The sequence below is a fragment of the Temnothorax nylanderi genome, unplaced genomic scaffold, assembly GCF_030848795.1.
Source record: "Temnothorax nylanderi isolate EJ_2023f unplaced genomic scaffold, tnyl_v1.0 TNYL_tig0108_pilon, whole genome shotgun sequence".
NCBI classification, from domain to species: Eukaryota; Metazoa; Arthropoda; class Insecta; order Hymenoptera; family Formicidae; genus Temnothorax; species Temnothorax nylanderi.
The window spans coordinates 524,275-544,525 of NW_027249170.1; the positions used below are offsets into that span (position 1 = coordinate 524,275).

Genomic DNA, 20,251 nt, shown 5'->3' on the forward strand with positions numbered 1-20,251 from the left:
TTCGTCGTACACAGCATTACGATTTCGAGACGACTAATTGCGAGAAATAACGCGCGTGGAAACTGTAGAATGAAGTCAGTACAATGAGTTGCATCTCGAAAATATCGTTTAAATATTCGTCTTAAATAAATTGTCATTAATAAATCACATTTTTCTCGACATCATGGATTACATTGCAGAAACGGAATTATTTACGGAAATTGATTACGATTAGATGGAGTGATAAGTCTTTACATATTCTTCAAAGCGGACATGATAAAGATATGTAAAATAATGTAAATATACGAAAATAATGTAATAAAGATATGATAATTACTACAATTACTTTTTACAATGCGCGATGCTTTCTTTCCGTGCCAGCATTGTGCAATTGCTTGCGGAAAGGTAATGCTACCTTTCCGTTTCTATATTTCCATTTCTCCGTAATTTTACTTTCAGTTGCACGAATTGCCACGCAGATGAAACTCGAACAAGTGTTGCAACATAATTGTGTTACAGCGAAATTACTCTCATCCATTAGCACGTGAACCGCTCCGCACTTTGATCCCAAACTGCCTTGTCTGGCATTTTCGTCTTGAAATTGAGTTGCGTGCATCATACGCAAAACACGTGCCGTACATTAACAAGATAGTTCGGCTGATGGTTTGGAAAACCGATTACACTTTCTCATCTACCCAAAATATCAATTACCTTATGAAAAATCGATACAAAGTACGAGTTTTTTCTAAGAAACGGATAATAAATCAGTATTGAGCGTCACCGGATACTGATTAGCATGGAATTTTTTTTACTACACGTGTCGCATAAATTAAAAATTGTCATGTTAACGACAATTTCTTTTTATTGCAAAATGCAAAGCAAAATATTCATGTGATAATAACTACATAACATATATTACGCTTATTAGGAATTATCATAAGATTCTATTCAATTCTAATAAGTAAGACAACCGTTCAAGAAAGTGTGCCATACGTGAAGTTTATCGGCATAACAGATGGAAAGAAGCATTAGCGAAAAAAGATTCACTACGATGTGCGTATTTAACTTTTAGACCGCCGGAAAACCTAAATATAGACTCTACGTGTGATCGGAACTTTGTATATGTTATATATAAGATATAAGCACAACAATTTGAGGACTTTCTCATCAAATGCCGGCGGTCTAAAGGTTAAGCGTGAGTAGCAATATTTAAATCACTAAACCAACTGAAAGAAGATTACACAATATATATATGCCTAAATAAAACTATAGTTTTAAAATCTGATATTATAAATTCTTTGGTGGAGGGATCGGTAAACCGATTATAATATCAATATATATCTGTTTAAATAAAAATATCGATTTATTAAATAAAGTTATAAAAGCAATGTTAAAAATATAAAGTTTTAAAAGAAAATTAAAATAAAAGAAATTTTTGATAAAGATTAAGTTTCGGGGAGGAGGTAGCAAAATTGCATTCTTCGTTTAATTTGATAGACTTTATCTTAATAGAATTTTAATTTAAAGTGCTTTACCTTCATGCAAAAGATATTAAAATTAAAACGAAAATTATTCCATTCCAAAAATGTTCAGGAATTCTTTTCGCAAAAAAAAAATTTACATTTCGTATCTTTACAAAAATATAATCGCGCGATAAAATATAATCGCATGAAAAATAATCAAGTATTTCAAGTAAATCCGTATATAGCGAAATTATTCAACGAGTAAAACAAATACCGCGTACCGGTAAGCAATAATAAGGACTTTACACTTAAATTTATTGTGATTTGCGTCTAAGAAGTAATAAAAGCATCAAACAAATTATCATAAAATTTACAGTCAATCGTATTTGTATATGTATATTTATAATAATATTAATATTCGTAATAAAATAACATAATATCTACGATCACATTGTGTGATCGTAGTTTTCCAACTTTTTTTAAACTAACATAAATATCTGTGGTGCATATAAATATTATCTTGGATAAAGACAGTATCAGGGTGTAGGATATGGAACGATTCAATAATTCAAACTAATATTTCACTTTACACAGATTTCAAAAGGAAGAGTTTTAATATAAAAATTTTGTCGATCACAATTAATTTGCCGATAAATATCCAGAATAGCGTGCACAGTTGGAAAACTTGCGTTAAATTTAACATGAATCACAAACGGTCCACTCAAATTGTTGTGTTAACTTAACATAATATGGGCGCTGTATTAAATGGTAACACTGATACTGTGTTAATATAATTTTACATTTCATATTTGTTAAGTTTAGTTAACATAGCAGACATGTGTTAAATTTACACATAAATATGTTGATTATTTAACACAAAAACTTTAACCAGCAGATTTTTTTTCACCAAAGTACACAAATTTTCCAACTGTGTACCGCTAATATCTCCTTTTTAATTTCAGCGATAGTTATGTTAATTGTTAAGTGACAGTCGAAGAAATCAGAAAAGATGAAGAATCAATGACTTACGACTTGAGCGACGAGTGTACGTGGGTTGAGCTCGCGACTACCTTCGCAAGGTAAGCTCGACAAGAAACACGAGGACGGCTCTTCAAGACGGATGGTCCGACCTGATGGCGAGTTCACTACGAAATACTGAGATGCTGGAGCGTATGTCCCACTTATCAGCTTTGCGCCGCCCCACGTAAAATGACGACCGTCAACGAAACCCCCCGCTTGTTGTGCCGGGTGTCCTAAAAAGCACGGCTCTTGTTGGAGCAGCGACGGAAGTGGCGGATTGCAAAAACCAAGAGTTATATACGATTCGCTTTCTCGAAATCTATTATTCCTATTGGATAAAATGCACACCTATTCTCATGCTCCCAATTCGCGATTCCGGCGTCACGTCGCGCTTTACCAATCGCTTTGTTACCTCAATTGTTATACGCAAATCATACATATGTGATTCTATACATATCGCAATAGCTTAGCATCTAACGTTTGCGAAGTATGATTAGGTATATAGGCGCGCAGTTTACTAACAATAAGTTGGAAATATATGATGTATAAAATACATACAGAAATATGATTAGGCTACCAAGCTCGGACCGTAAAATTTTCTCTTCTATAATGATTAGGTATTTTTTCCGCCAGTTTGTATCGATATATACTGCACGTATCAAAGAAGATTGGACTAAAATAAGATCGAAACTGTTGACATCGACTTCGCCTATTTAATATTATATTTAAATGGTTAAAGAAAGTTACTAATATATTTGAATAATGCATAACACAAAATTAGAATGCGCTTGAGAAATGAAAATTCTCTCTAATTTTCTAATTTGCTCTAATTCTTTGGTTGATTTATTTAAAAAATATATTTATTTTAAATAAGTTTCATAATTAAAACAATTTTATAACAGATACATTATTTCTTTATGGTCTCCTTTTTATCTATATCCTTTAGATTGTTTAGAATATCATACACATTCATAAAATTGTTATATATACAATACTTATATTGTTAAAATAAAATTATTTATAGAAATAAATTTGTAAGATTTATTTTTTGCAAAAAATTGATTTTTATATTTCGATCTTATTATTTTGTTTATAAATTTACTAACAAAGTCGTTGTAGTTTTGCGAATCCACGAAATAATTACCGCTATAAGTAATAATTAAGCATTAACATTATGATTAAAAATCAATGTTAGTAAAAAAAAGGCACAGAGTCACAAGGTGTTGTTGTTTAACAAATTTTTAATTAGATCGAAGACTTTACAAACATTTCGGCCTAGAATCAGGCCATCTTCAGTGTACAGTATTAATTCTAACTAATTTTTGACGCGGTAAACGCTTATCACATAGTGTTATCTCATATAATGTTATTTATAGTTTGAAATGTCAAGAACGAGTCATTTGACATTTCAAACCAATAACATCATAAGATTCGACGTCAAAAATAAAACAACATCATAAAAACAAGTCTTAAAATTTCAAACTAATAACGTCATAAGATTCGACATGGAACACCACAGGTTCTCGCGCCACATAAACTTTACTTCACGACACATGTTGTTTCCCTTCGCAATGTTCTAATTATTGCTATATCTACTATGTGATAAGCGTTTACCGCGTCAAAAATTAGTTAGAATTAATACTGTACACTGAAGATAGCCTGATTCTAGGCCGAAATGTTTGTAAAGTCTTCGACCTAATTAAAAATTTGTTAAACAATAACACCTGGTTATGGCTCTGTGCCCCTTTTTTTTTACTAATATTGATTTTTAATCATTTGAGCCTCCTAAAATTATTATGATTCAAATTGAGGACAACGAGAGCTACATTTTGCGATCTTCTTCACCAAAGACAGCGAAGAAACTTTAGTGAAGAAATATTGGGAACAAACATAAACTTTTTGTTGAATGTTTCAATATGCACGTAGGATTTTCTTCGATGTTTCGTCAACTTCGCGTGTCATCTCTTTAATTATAAACTATAATTTTTTACGAAGATATTCATAGAAATTCCTTTCTAAGTAGAGTAGTCTAATTCTTTGAAAACACGTGTAGAAACTAAACAAGGAGTAAGAAGAAATTATACATTAACCTAATTTGATACATCTTACAAAGAATTTTAGCGAATATAATAAATAATTATCTACTTATCTAGCTTATCATAATTAATGCCATACACCCAAACATTTCCATAAGTAAAGTTAATTTGATAATATAACTCAAAGCTTTATGAAAAACGGTATTTCGAACAATGTACGGTATATTGCTGATAAGAAAGACATGTGATAACAATTCTATCTATTCAAATTTCTACGTAAATCTGCAAATACGAATGTAATTAATAAGATTGAACTAAATTCCATAAATCTATCACCTTTCCCCTTCCTTTTTCTTACATATGGCAGGTTGCAAACAATACGAGATTACAAAAGATTATTTTGCTAATCAAAGTCCTTTCGTCATATGTTCCCACGATAATGCGATTATGCGCCGCACTACATTTATCGCTGTTTCAACATGAGGACTACATATGAGAAATACATATCCGGTTTTATCTCTATAATATATAAATAAATATAAATATATTATAAAATAATTAAGTAATCGAAAAAGATTTAATAAATTTTTTTATTATATAAATATATTAGACATGTTTTTATGTCCAATAATATATTTATATTTAGTAATAAAATGGATAGTTTGCAGCCTGTCTTATAATAAGTGTCAAAGAAATAAGAGAGTTTATAGTCGATAAAATTCGTATTAATGTAGTCAGAGAGATAAAATTAATTAATTTTATCAATGTACCTTTAATATATATTAAATGAAAATTTAACGTTATCTTTTACGCGTAAATATCATGTATGTGAAAATAAATAAATAAGATAGAAAAGCACATAAAAATTTAAATAAGGTTTTCCTTAATTAAAATTTAGATTTCTCTTCTCTTTTTCGCTATCAACGTATGTTTTATAAAACAAAAGAAATTGATAGTAAAAAAATTATTGTGCTATTTTTAAATAAGTTGTACAAAATTAATGCAGCAAAGTCGAAAAGTTAGGAGCCGTATGAATCTACCTGATATTTTCAAAATCGATATCGCGAAGCTCTGATAGAAAATGTAAGATGTTCGTAGTGCATACAATTCCACATCAGTGTGAAACCTCGTTGCTTAATTAATGCAATGCAATGTACGGAAAAAAGCATTCATTTAACTAACTTTTCTGCAAAATATTTACGTACGCACACGATGTATAAAGAAACTATTAATAAATTGTTTTTAATTAAATAAATAAAAAATGAACAATTTAAATAAATAATTAAATTAAAATAATAAATAATTATACGAAGTTTGAACTCAATCGAGTATGTAATTCAGTACACGAATTGCGGTCAAGAGTGAAAATTGTCCGAAGATTAAAAACCGTCCTCTCTTTCTTTCACTGTATATAAAAATATCTATTGATCCGGTTTGAATCTAAAGAAGCATGAACGTTGGACATTTTCATAAAAATAATTGAAATTTTATTAAATTTGTTTTAAGTTATGCTCATCTATATCGCACTGAGAAAGAGTCGTCGTTTCAACGCAGTACGCACGATGTTAAAACCAAGTGAGAATGGAGTTTCACGTCCCTTCGTCAAACATTTGTTATGCATAAATTGCCAGTGCAATAGCATTGTGCAATATTGATCTCGGAATGACGAGGTGGGTGCTGCAGAACTTTGTCAAGGCTGTCCTTTCCGGTTAAGATACCGATGGGAAAAATAATGTCGCATTGCGCCACAAGACCTAATTACTTAATTTGCTTAACTAAATAAATTATTGTAATTTTTTAGTTAAGCAAATGTGGATATCGGACAGACTTACGTATAATAAGGAATCATAATAATAATAATAGATGTAAGCTGAAGAAAGAATCCAGTTAACCTAAAGGTAAAAAGATTTGCAGAAAAACAGATTTTTTATCTTCTTATCTTTTTTATCTTAAATTACTTTAAGTAAATTAAATAAATGTTATTTATAATTAATATAAATTACATTAAATTAAACGTGTAATTGGAAGTTGTAGTAGTATAAATTAGACATTGTATAATACAAAATCATATTATTGAACATTGTATAATACAAAATCATATTATTGAACATTGTATATAATACAAAATCATATTATTGAACAAATGCACATAGAAACTATTTTTATCGCATAATATAGCTTCTTAATTAAATTTTATTCTTATAGCACAGCTATACATTTAAAATATATACAAATATATATTCTTCTACATGTGTTATTCAAGTTCATGTCTATGGCCAGTATTCATAGTCAGATCTTATATTTAAGACCGTCTTAAGTATAATACGATCTTAAGATGTTACGAACCAATCACAGAGCCGTATTAGCATCTTAAGACATTACTTAAGACTTGAAAAGTCTTGAAATAAGAACTGACTATAAATACCGGCCTAAGATTCGAATTTATGTAAAAATATAAAACAAAAATGCAGGTGTTTCTCTAATCTTTAACCTATCGATCATTATTTTAGATTCATTCTGAAGTCACATGTCTTCCTGCAAATCTTTTTTGCATTCGTAAACAAGAATATCAATTTCTTAAAATTCCATGATAATTCATATCATAAATTAAAATAAATTTAATGTAAAGATAAAATATCATTTTTTAAATAGTATTATATTATTTTAATTGAATATAATACTTAAACAAGCTATACTTTCTCCTCCCAAAAATCCAAAAGAGCTTAATAGATTTATTTCATCTTGAAAAATGTCATCCTTAAAATAGAATGAAATATAAAAGTGTTTATAACAATATTGTGAATAAATCTCTTATTTCTATATTGCGCTTGAGGCATGAGAAAAAATTGAAGCATTAATTCTATTTCGATCTATAAATACTATTGTGCAAAGACATATTTATGTTAAAATAAATGATGAATTAATTAAAGATTATCGATGTTAAAGTTAACGAGTAACAAGGAAAAGTGAACTTTGAGGGTCAAAGCGGTTAGTTGTGTGTGAGTTAACGTTATGTAACATTAGATTAGATAATAATTTAAATTATAAATCGTACGTTTCGTCTTTACCTTGAGCCATCTTTAGCGGTGATAGATAAATTAAATAATCTCAGCTCTCCGACGAACATAAGATGAATATTTAAAAATTAAATATAATATGGAGGGGTAAAAGCCATAGTGGTGTAAGTCAACATTTTTAAAATATTGACTCGTGTGCATAGATGCAATCTATACAATATATAAATTGCACGAGTCAATATTTTAAAATATTTGACTTACACCACTATGGCTTTTACTCCTCCATATAAAAATAGCATAATTTGTAAGATGAAGAAATACCAGAATAATTCTGCTAATATTCATAGTCTGCAAAATATTTGGACTAAAAATAAAAAATTGTAATTAACCGGCAAAGGGATGTGGAATTCACTCACCAAGTCCAAAGAATTTAAGATTAACAAACTGAAGATTTGAGAAAGATATCGGAAACTGAAATGATTTTTAAACGGTAGTGGTTGTATAATCAAAACAATGATACATGATACATGATAAAAACGGACGTTTTAAATGACAACTGATTCGTTTGGCAATAAATCGTTGATTCAACTACTATTATTTAAAACCAGGTCATTGTCGACTACAATTTAATTGTGTCATTGTCTCGATTATATCAACCGGCGCTTAAAAATCATCTCAGTTTCCGAGGTTTTTTCCCAAGGCTTCAGTTTGTCAATCTCACGTTCTCTGGACTTGGTTTGATGAGTGGATTTCACTTTTCTTTGCTGATTAGTCCCAATTTTCATTTCTAGTCCGAATATTTTGCAGACTATGAATATTAGCAGTAATATGCTGTGTATTTTCTCTTAAGGAGGTTGGTTCGTTCTCTGTGCGGGGAAGGGGCGCGCGGCAGGGGAAAAGCATATAGGTTAGATTTTCGTCGCGTAAAATAAACGAATTTTAGCAAATAAATACGTGGAATGCATTTAATTGCTGTTTCTTAAGGTTTAAAAAGAGTTGTTTGTACAATTGAAACCCAAATACGTTATTATCCACATTGAAATGTGGAAATAATAAATGTGGTCCTGTTTTATTTTTACAATTTCTTGATAACTATAAAGACGAATCATTTCAGTCTTCGAGAAAGTTCTTCCTAAATATGTAAAAAGTTATTTGCACCTATTTTCACTAAATTCTTATCATTTTTAATATGCTTTCGAGAGTTACATTACAGGTTAGGTAACATTTCTGCTGTGTCGCCCGTGTATAAGAGAGAGACAAGAGTATAACTTCAATAATTAATTACTCGCCAACCATGCAGACGATTGTCTTCAACTTTGGCATGGACGACAGATTCCCATAGACGAATATTCTCCGTAAATTTGAACTAATTCTTATCAAATTGATTTTACTAACCACCTTCCTTAAAAATTACATTATCTTTGTACATTTAATTTTTTAATTCTCACCTTCTGCTCGACGGAATGTTTGAGATTATTTAATTTATCTATCACTGTGTCACTAAAGACTCAAAGAGCAAAAACAATTTATAATTTATATTAAATTATTGATTAAATGTTACATAACGTTAACTCATACACAACTAATCGCGTTTGACTCTCAAAGCTCACATTTCCTTGTTGCTCATCAATATTAATATTTTTTATTACAAGTGCGTACGATTAATCAAGTGCCATCGTAAATAATCTCTCAAAGAATTTGATGACATTACAAGGTATGTAGCGAGATATATTTAATAAGTTGAGCATGTAAACAAGCATTTCACGAACGAGCAATTTAGGTATTTAGGTATATAATAAGAATATTATCCATATTCATACACGTATGATTTATGGTAATCGTACGTGTAAAAGATTTCGACGTTCTGACAGTAGAATAATATTAATTTTAATTACAAATTTTCTTTTTCTCTCTATTAAAAAGAAAACTGAGTACTATATTATATTGTATGAAATAAAATGTATTAAACATTTCTTTTGAATCTCACCGAGAAACAAGAATATCTTCACGAAAAAAAGGAGTTGTAAAATATGGACAAGTAACATTTTTTTTGCTGCGAGACCCTTTTGCTACTATTGTTAAAAATATAGCTCTTGTAGCAAAAAAATGTTAGTTGTTCATATTTTACGACTATAGACTTGCTGCGGTAGCTAATTTTTTTTTCCGTGTCAGGATATATTTAGCAAGTGCGTGCCAAAATAACGGCATAAAAGAAGAAACACGAGGCATTGGACTGAAACGAAATCTATTGATAAAGGATTTCTTTTGGTTGTCAAATACCATTTTAGCAAAAATTGTCGACGGCTTGAAGTAATTATTAAATCAAACGGTTTCTCTCTATTCACTTATTAATAAAAATTAATTAATGCTAATAGCCCATTGGGGCGCAAAAGAAAAGGATAAAATATCTTACTTTCCAAAGTACAATTTGCGTACGTCATCTATTATAAATAGACTTATTTACTTTTTTTTTACTTATTAATAGAGAATTATTTAATGATAATATATAAAGTACATTCGTAAATTGCCAACAATATAATAACCGTGTCAACCAGTTTCTTTTATTTGGAAGATATTTACGAAGAATCTTATATACCTATACAGTTAGCTGTGTGTAACTTCGAAATGTTTGGATTTACTCATAGGATTCTTATTATGTATTCGAGAATATATAAATGCAAATTGTACTTTGAAAAATAGGATATTTTTATCCTTTTCTTTTGCGTCTCGACAGGCTATTATTATTAACAATGAAACTCTTATATCATCCGGCTATAATTGGAAATTATTCCCTATTAATAAGTAAAAAAAAAAAGAAGTAAATAAGTCTATTTATAATAAATGACGCACGCAAATTGTACTTTGGAAAATAAGATATTTTATCCTTTTCTTTTGCGTCTCGACAGGCTATTATTATTAACAATTAAACTCTTATTTCATCCGGCTATAATTGGCAAATAATCATCGTGACAATTCGACCATTGGTTTTGGTCCCTTAATCGTCAAGACGTCTTGACGATTAAGGGACCAAAACCAATGGTCGAATCGTCACGATGATTATTTGCCAATTATAGCCGAATGAAATGAAAGTTTAATTGTTAATAATAATAGCCTGTCGAGACGCAAAAGAAAAGGATAAAAATATCCTATTTTCCAAAGTACAATTTGCGTGCGTCATCTACTGTAAGCAGACTTAATTTACTCGGTTCGTTCGTTAATCCGTTAGTCAATTCTTTGAAGTAGACGCGCGGCGCTATTTTAAGGTAGTCGCGCAGCACGATATATTCTCGAATACATAATAAGAATCCTATGAGTAACTCCAAACATTTCGAAGTTACACACAGCTAACTGTATAGGTATATTGGATTCTTCGTAAATATCTTCCAAATAAAAGAAACTGGTTGACACGATTTCAACAGAATACTAAGAGTATTCTTGGAATCTTAAATCGAATACTCCAAGTCACAAGAATCGATTATTGCATTATGCCAGTCCAGTAATATCACAGGACCACAAGAAGAGTTTTTTTTTATCGGAAAGAAGAACCACTATTTTATATGTATTTCGACATGCTGAAACCGAATATGACCTTTAAAATAATGTAGCACGTCAAGTTTTTGTTATAACAGACATAAAAGGCCCAAATTAAGCATTTTTCATATTCTTCATAGGATGTGCATACTGATTAAATTTTCTTAGCTCAAAAACAATAATTATGTACATTTGTGTCTATTGTGTGGACTCAGGGAAATCAAGCACCCCGTATAATATAGCTTAATATCTCGCTTATTAAAAGTTTTGTATGTTTCATCAACACACAAATGTACATAATTATACACTGTTGGAAAATTTTTGTACTTTTGTGAAAAAATCTGCTGGTTAAAATTTTTGTGTTAAATAATAATCAACACATACATGTGTAGATTTAACATATGTCTGCTATGTTAATTGAACTTAACAAATATAAAATGTAAAATTATTAAAATAATTAAAAAAATATGTTAAAGTAACACAATTTGAACGTATTTATTAAATGTGTTAAAATTTACAGAAAAAGAGTGTTGATTTGACTCTTTAACAGAAATGGGAATAAAAATTTACAGAAAAAAAAGTATTAATTTTACTCTTTAACACAAATGGGTGTAAAAATCTACAGAAAAGGAGTGTTGATTTTACTCTATAACAGAAGTGGGGATGACGTAGTCTCGACAAGTTTCGACAAGTCTCGACGTCGCTCATTACCGCGCGGCAAGTGTTTCCGGGTCCCATGTGCAGAAGCCAATGGACAAGAAACGTCGCTGACGTGTGTGAAGCTAGCATCTCAAGTGTTAGCATCTCACAAATAAACTGCAAATTCACTTGCATCCAGCATAGTTCTACAGTTCCTGATAAGTTTTAACAATAGTTCTGATGAATTTACTATTAAAATCGCGTTTTTAAGAAATGAGATGCTAACTTCCAAAAACACCTGATAGCATCTCATCGTATTTCGAATACATGATCACGGAGGAGTAAGATTCCATAGAGTTCTCCAGTCTAGACGCATTCTGTCAATAGTTCTGACGATTAAACTCCGTAGAAAATAATTTATAATTACAAAACCCATCTGATCCTATGTGTATGAAGCTGGCGTGGAAACTCACTAATTGTTTACAGTTCTAGAGTTTCTCTATGAGTTAAACAAATAGTTCCGACCATTAAAGCAAAAGAATTGATTCAGACAAAAAGTTGACTGAGACGACAACTTTACGCTGCGTCTCAATTTGTCTTAAAGCAGCTCCTTTACACTATATCTCATCAGATTTTGATTTGCAGTTAAAGACGAGTTCTATAAAAAATTCTGCAGTTTAAAACCAAAAACATCGATTAAAATAACGTAAAAACTAAGGAATATAGTGTAACAAATATATCAAGCTGAACGATTTTTCAGAGTTCTGGCTTTTCCAAGATAGTTCTGTACAATTATGAATACATTTATGCATTCTTTAAAGAGTTCTAGACACTATCAACGTTGTGTTTTCAAAAAAATGAATACTGCCCGGAAAACGCATTTTAATACAGATAAAGGTGAGATGCTGGACGATATTCGAGAGTTCTACTGATCGTAAGCACTACCAACGTTGTGTTATTTTTTAAATAATTAATACTGCCTGGAAAATGCATTTTAAGACAGATAAGGCTGAGATGCTAGTCGATATTCGGTAGTTCTAGTCGTCGTAAAATATTTTTCGCGCAGTACTGAACGTATTTAACAATTTCCTACAGAGTTCTAAGCACTACCAACGTTGTGTTATTTTTTAAATAATTAATACTGCCTGGAAAATGCATTTTAAGACAGATAAGGGTGAGATGCTAGTCGATATTCGATAGTTCTAGTCATCGAAAAATATTTTTCGCGCAGTTCTGAACGTATTTAACAATTTCCTACAGAGTTCTGGGCACTACCAACGTTGTGTTATTTTTTAAATAATTAATACTGCCTGGAAAATGCATTTTAATACAGATAAGGGTGAGATGATGGTCGATATTCGATAGTTCTAGTCAAAAAATAACACAACATTGGTAGTACCCAGAACTCTTTAAGAAATTGTTAAATATGTTTAGAACTGTGCGAAAAATATTTTACGATCACTAGAACTTTCGAATATCGTCCAGCATCTCACCCTTATCTGTATTAAAATGCATTTTTCAGGCAGTATTAATTATTTAAAAAATAACACAACGTTGGTAGTGCCCAGAACTCTTTAGGAAATTGTTAAATATGTTTAGAACTGGATAAAAAATATTTTACAATGACTAGAACTATCGAATATTGACCAGCATCTCACCTTTATCTCTCTTAAAATGCACTTTCCGAGCAGTATTAATTTTTTTGAAAACACAACGTTGATAGTGTTTAGAACTCTTTAAAAAATGCATAAATGTATTCATAATTATACAGAACTATCTTGGAAAAGCCAGAACTCTGAAAAATCGTTCAGCTTGATATATTTGTTACACTATATTCGTTAGTTTTTACGTTATTTTAATCGATGTTTTTGGTTTTAAACTGCAGAATTCTTTATAGAACTCGTCTTTAACTGCAAATCAAAATCTGATGAGATATAGTGTAAGGGAGCTGCTTTAAGACAAATTGAGACGCAGCGTGAAGTTGTCGTCTTAGTCAACTTTTTGTCTGAATCAATTCTTTTGCTTTAATGGTCGGAACTATTTGTTTAACTCATAGAGAAACTCTAGAACTGTAAACAATTAGTAAGTTTCCACGCCAGCTTCATACACATAGGATCAGATGGGTTTTGTAATTATAAATTATTTTCTACGGAGTTTAATCGTCAGAACTATTGACAGAATGCGTCTAGACTGGAGAACTCTATGGAATCTTACTCCTCCGTGATCATGTATTCGAAATACGATGAGATGCTATCAGGTGTTTTTGGAAGTTAGCATCTCATTTCTTAAAAACGCGATTTTAATAGTAAATTCATCAGAACTATTGTTAAAACTTATCAGGAACTGTAGAACTATGCTGGATGCAAGTGAATTTGCAGTTTATTTGTGAGGTGCTAACACTTGAGATGCTAGCTTCACACACGTTCGCTGATCGTAGCGCCGCGCCCGCGACGTGATTGACTATCTAGTCTGGGTAGCTATGGGTTGAGTTATCGTTGGCGCGAAAAGTGCCGAGTGCGAGTAAAGGAAAATCGGGAAGTTGTATGTGGACTGTGGTAACGCTAACGCACGGCATCGGCACGAAGTCCTATCGGTACCGATTGCGTGACGAAATTCTTCCGAGGGTCAGGATCAACAGCGAGCCTTCGTATTTTTGTTCTGTTCACTTGGCTGTCAAGAGCAATTTGCACAAAAACTTGACGTAGAAACTCAGACGGCGGATCTTGTGATTCTTTATCTGAGGGTTTGCCTATACTTTTAGTAAAATTTTGTTTTTTTTTCCGTAGAATCCGAAGTATATGCTGTATGTGAATGCTGGAACACTTTACAAATATCATCCTCGTGTTTAGGATATATTGTAAAAAGTATGTCTATTTTATTTATAGTAAAATAAATTGATTTGTCGTATACTAAAAGTTAGGAGATCTACGAATCCTTAGAAAAAGATTTAGTCATTATAACTAACCACTTTTTGTAACTCTTTATAAACAGTTTATATTTACATATTTAAAATAATGTAACAATTTATATAATAATTGCAAAACATATAAAATATAAAAAAATGTTATTTTTACATTCTAGAAATGTTAATTTTTTATTAATATACATATAGGGTGTTAAGTTTATAAATTATTATACATATTAAATAATTGAAATAAAAGTATTTCAATTATTTAATATGTATAATAATTTATAAACCCAACACTTTATATGTATATTAATAAAAAAATTAACATTTCTAGAATGTAAAAATAACATTTTCTTATATTTACATTTAACAAAAATAAAATGTTACGTTAAATGTAACAAATCTTTTGTTAAAAAATAAACTTTTAACAAATAAATAGTGTAACTTTTACACAATATACTAATCAAAAGTTTGAGTTGTTACATTTGCAAAATGTAAAAAAAAACATTTCTTATATGTTAATTTCAACATGAAAGTTATGTTATTTGTACACACAATTAACTTCAAATTACGATCAAAATTACATTTTTTTTTCTGTTGAAATATTAACATAGTATCAATATTACCATTTAACACATCCATATTATGTTAAATTAACACAAAAATTTGAGTGGACCATTTTGGACATGTGATTTATGTTATAAACACAAATTTTCCAACTGTGTAGTTTTTAAGCTAAGAAAATTTAATCACAGCGTGCACGTTCTATGTAAAATATGAAAAATGCTTAATTTTGAGCCTTTCTTGCCCGTTATTACAAAAACTTTACGTGCTACGTTATTTTAAAGGTCATATTCGGTTTCAGCGAATACGTCAAAATACATATAAAAATAGTGGTTCTTCTTTCCGGTAAAAAAACTTTCTATTTTTTGTGGTTCTGTGTATTTAAAACGCATTACTTAAATATCGGCTCGTTTGTCGAAGTTAATTCTTGCCATCATAATATTAATAAATTAGCGTATATACAGAGTGATATTAAAGGGAAAATGCAACTATTGCAAACATAAACTGAACTGATCGATTAAAATATGCCACATTTACATATAATTAGCTAGATTTCATGGTTTAAAAAATCGCGAATAAGTATCTTGACACTCGCACGTGTCAGGCGATAAGTCGGTTGGCGAACTCGATCGTATTCGGACGTGTTTTGTCCGGAAGAAAAATTTTTTTGAAACTATTTCCACTGTTACCGTCTGCGTTGTTTAACTATCAGTACCTTGTATCGGCGCCTTTCGAGGCCTCCAACCTTTGTAATTTACGCCGCTTGCGTAAAGACGAGTGAATCGCCCTGGCCTTATTTAGAGCAGTATTGCTTGACGGCCAAATTATAAGAAGAAGAAGTGTCAGGCGATAAGTTGCAATTATGATCATATGCAATCATGCAAGTTAAGTCAAGAACCTTTGACTTGAGTGCTATAATTATACGATCGACGGATTAAAAATCATAGGTGACGGCGATTAAAGTGAGATAATGAGATATAAAAGTCGATGACCGATGACAGTCAGCGTGGCGGTAGCTGACGACAGACGACCGATGCACACCTTGCCTCGGGCAAGGGTTGCGCAGTGCATCAGCAGCAACACCGCCACCACCACCCCATCCCCGGAGGTATACTCGGTCTCTCCCTGGCTGTAATTCACCGCGATCTCGATCCTCTTATCATACCGATCTTTGGCTCGCGTCGCGAGGAAAGTGAGTGCATGCGCGCGACTGATCGCGCGAGCGAGTTAAAGTCCTCCGTTCGCGGAAAATAACAGGTGGAAACAGTAAAGACGGTACCGTACCCGGATGGTCCCGGCTGGTCCGATTGATCCGCAGCGCCACTACTGCCATCATGCCCGCGGTCCACGGCGAAGGGGAATACTCGCAGTTCTCTCGGTCGATAAACAATGACGAAAAAGAGGGGAAATATAGAGTTTTAGATCAGCCTTTCCAAAATAAAAATTTATTTAAATTCGAATTAAATTAAATAGCAATTTTTATGTCAATATATCTGAATAAAAATAATCTAAATTGCCTTCAAATTCAAATTCAGATCCTTTAGATTTATTCAAGTCTGTGAGATTGTTACAGAATCCACGAACTTAATTTTATTTTTATTTTAATTAAAATCTAAATTTTACTTTAAATTAATTTGTCAATCATGTTAAAGAATAATGTTTGTTTAATTTTAATCATAACAATAACTAATTTTTATATTTATATTATTTACAGTATCTCTGCTGCAACAAGAACTATATTAGTGATTTCATGGATATCTATATATTAATATTAATTTATTTAAAAATTGAAAATATCTCGAAGCAAGAAATGCAACGACTTTTCCAGTCGGTGCTGCCACGCGTGGTACGACCGCAAACGCAAATGCAAAGTAATAAAAATAATGCGCAACTGTTCCTTCTTCTTTTTTAGTTCAGTTTTAGATACTTGAATCAAACGTAGAGGAACGGGGTGTAGCTGCCCCGGACAGATGGGTAGCCCCGGACATTATTAAAATTCAAGTATCCCGCGTATCTATGGCCATTGTTTAAACATTCTGCATATGTCGAGATACGCAGAAGGGCATATTAGATGTGTAAACTGGCTTTTCCCCGTTCCCCTACAATACTGGTATCTTAAATTGTGACAATAAACTGTATCCAATAAAATTTGTTAAATATAATCAGTTTACAGCTATAAGTTTCATATAAATGTTGTCGCGAATGACTGCAATATCGAGTACTATTACTTATATTTATTTGCATCAGGGATAGCTCTTAAAAAGCGGCTTTTTTTATTATTTTGTTTTAACTATCTTGAATTTAATGTGTGTTATGAATGTGCTTGATTTTAGAATCTAACTATTCATCAAATTTTCCTATATACTTATCGGATAAAAAAATATAAAGATTAGTATAGAAAGAGAGAGAGATTTAGTTCACTATAGGATAATCATTACAAAATCGCAAAATTGCGGAGGCATTAAACAAAATAAAGAGATAAACTTCTAGACGTACAAATATATAAAAATATCTCTTACATATAAATATGTAGAAATATTAAAAATTTTAAATTTATAAAGACACATACAAAATTTAATAAAATGTAACAACAAGATAAAAAATATTGAATTAAATACGATTAAATAGCAAATATAAAAATGTCAATTTCGCATATTTCCACAATAATTGCGTATGTAAATATGCAAAAAAATCAATATAACAATAGACATTTACAAAACCCGACGCGCCAAAGTCAAATTTTTCAGTTTAACATACATAATTATGACAATTATGTCAATTCTTACCGTTGGAAATCAATGCGATTGGAAGCATTCTAATTACTATATGCATGCGATATAATCTGTTCTTTTCAGTTGCATCTTATCTATATATATTTTACATATGCGTGTATTTTGTACACTAAATGATATTTGTATAATTCGAATTCGATATATTCCTTTATATGAGAACTAACGGATCTAACAATTTGTTAAATTGTAACAAGGAGTAAGAAAAAGGATAATCAAAATAGAACAGATTACAGTTACAAGAGAAACTTAATTAGCACTCACCATTTCGCGACGTCCTTCGACGTCCATCGATGCATCTTCCGCTGCAATTTCATCTGGGACAGCATTCGGAAATAGTCCAGTAGCATCCCTGTGTCCCACGTCGATTGCACTTTACTTCAGTACACACAATACACTCGCGACACGAATTCGCGGAATTATATTTATGGCAAATTTAATAATATGATCACAATAAACAGTTAAAAACGAATATAATAAAAAACGAAATTTGCGAATTCGATTAAAGAGTTTCTATGTCCATTGCACTTTATTTTGTATTAGTTCACATGAGAATGCACCCGCGACGCGAAATACTAAATTTAATTTACGAATTTATTGAAAAAATCTTTATGGCAAAAAATTACTTTTTATAGATAATCTATCGCGTAATAGTTAGAGATAAAATATGAAATATGTTTAAATCTGGAAAATAAAACGTACGAATTCTTCTCATACAACTTATTGTTAGTGTATGAACATTGCAATATTCCTCCGCAATATTTTTGCGAAAATCACCTGACTTTGCAATATCTCTGTGCGAAGTTTGTTCTTGCAATATTTCTGCGAGAATCGCTTCGCCCTCAATATCCTTGCGAAGCTTAACAATTTCTTTGGGAGTATCGTTTATAGAAATCGCAATATCGAGAGAGATAAGTGTATGTAAAAAATCAAATTTTAAAAATCGTAACGGTATTTAACAATTGTAAAGTAGTTGTAGTAAAACACACGCAAAATGCTACTACAAAATATTTTTAATATTTAAAATTCGCGCATTTACTTTCATGAAATTCATATTCATACCGTCTATAGATATGGTAAATCTAATCGCGAATACATATAAAGTAAAAAACTAAAAGTTGCAGTGATGGTAAAACTTAATATTTGATAATTTATATATATGATGAAACACCTTTGAGCTAATATTAATAATTACATAAACTATATAAATAATTCGGCAAAATTCGCGGTATTCTTTGCAAACGGAATCTCTATTCCTATCTAATAAAGTAATCGTAGCAAATATATAACTGAAAAGTCACGATTTCTACGAGAGATTACAATTATCCTCATTTTTACGAATTTCTATAATTCGTAATCTTTTTCATTCAAATTGTTGTTGTACGAAAAATTAAAAATTAGAAAGTAAAACGGAAAAGTTATAATCGCAAATTAAAAATTGCAAGATATCCGTTAACGCGCACAAAATATTCCCGGCGATTTCTGATCCATATTATTTCTTCGCATCTTACGAGGCTCAAGCGTCAACTTTAACGCTAAACGAGGTTCATGCAGAAAGGGGACATCATTAAGAACGGATAAGAGATGTAAGTCGACACAATGACAAATCGCATTTATATTTATGAAAGATCGTATGCATTTTATTGTTGGAAATCAATTCTGAATTATATTATAGTAAAATATTAGATATTTATTCAATCGTGACTGTATAATAAAATATTAATTAAGATTATCAAAGACAAAATTTTAAAAATATTATAACAAAGTTGTTAAAACTTTGAGCAAGTATTTTTGATATGTATCTATCTTTTCTTTCAATATAAAACTGACTTATATCTCTTTTTTATTCGATGCTTCCCATGCGAATGTTCGCATCTACAAGTCTACAAGCAAAATAAATCGCATTGATTTCAGAAATTACGATTTCGGCGGAAAGAAAAACCATCACCTGTACCCAAAATTCCACTCACCGATTCCGCCGACTCAGGAACGGCTACGTTCCGCATCTGAATCTGCAACAAAAACATTATACCACTGATTAGATTAAGTTAAATAGTTTAACAGATAAATTGGAATTATTTGTTAATTCGTTAAGTTACTTTATCTTCAAATTAAATTTATTATTAAAAAATAATCAAAAACAATTTTTTTATTATTATTTGGCAAAAACGTAATAGGCATACTACTATCTTTGAAATATTTTCTAATTAATACATTTAAATTAATACAGTTAAACAAAGTTGAATTATTAAAGTGGAATAAGCGTATTATATACCTTCGTGCCGATCCTGCTTGGCCCGAACCG

General features: G+C 30.8%; 1 protein-coding gene across 3 annotated transcripts in view; it reads right to left on the bottom strand.

Annotated features, from left to right (window-relative positions):
• The window catches only part of LOC139775895 (acyl-CoA Delta-9 desaturase-like), a 37,756-nt gene extending 17,819 nt beyond the window's left edge, over positions 1-19,937 (bottom strand). Inside the window, exon 1 of one of the 3 annotated variants that reach the window (XM_071712254.1) lies at positions 19,917-19,937. The gene's annotated coding sequence lies outside the window, so the exon portion shown is untranslated. Of the gene's footprint in view, positions 1-2,471; positions 2,631-16,441; positions 16,461-19,916 lie in introns of those variants that run through there. The other 2 variants (XM_071712256.1, XM_071712253.1) reach the window with 2 other exon arrangements.
• Between the last annotated feature and the right edge of the window lie 314 nt (positions 19,938-20,251).